Below are 652 nucleotides of genomic sequence, written 5' to 3' on the forward strand. Positions count from 1 at the left end.
TATTGAATTAGAAAATGAAGAGAATGGTTACCACCCTTTAGAAAGGAGATCTTTACAACCTTGATCTTGAAATCCCAATCTTCTCTCTTGCCCTTGATCTATTCTAAACTATGAAAGGAAGGAATTTTCCCCCAAGAGGGGAGAAAACCCTCTAGATCTATTCTACCCTATTCTATCAATTTTCTAATCTATTCTTGTCGTTTTTAGGTTTAGGGCAAAAGGGATTTATATAAGTGACAAAAAGGGAACAATTTTCCCAAAATGGCCCTTGGCCCAACCACGCTTGCTTCCACGCGTGGTGGCGGGCGTGGGAGCTCACTGGAATTATTCCACGCCCAGCCACACACGTGTGAGGCTGCATGGGACGCTACTGCAATTCGGCTTGTTTGTCTTTTGCTCTATTTTAGCCTCAAATCCCTCTCCAACCTGTAAAATACCTCAAAACTCTTTCTAGAAATGTTGTTAGAAGATTTTAATTGCATTTGAGCTAAAATGCATGCAATTGTTGTAATCGGATGTCAAAACGATGCGCTTTTAATCTAATAAAGACCCCTAATAAGTGCTATTCTTGGTGCTTATCAAAGTTTCCACACTTAAACCTTGCTTGTCATCAAGCAAGCATACTTTTCTAAACCCTAATCATGTAAGCACC

This window comes from Ipomoea triloba, chromosome 16 (genome assembly GCF_003576645.1).
Source record: "Ipomoea triloba cultivar NCNSP0323 chromosome 16, ASM357664v1".
In the NCBI taxonomy this organism is placed as follows: Eukaryota; Viridiplantae; Streptophyta; class Magnoliopsida; order Solanales; family Convolvulaceae; genus Ipomoea; species Ipomoea triloba.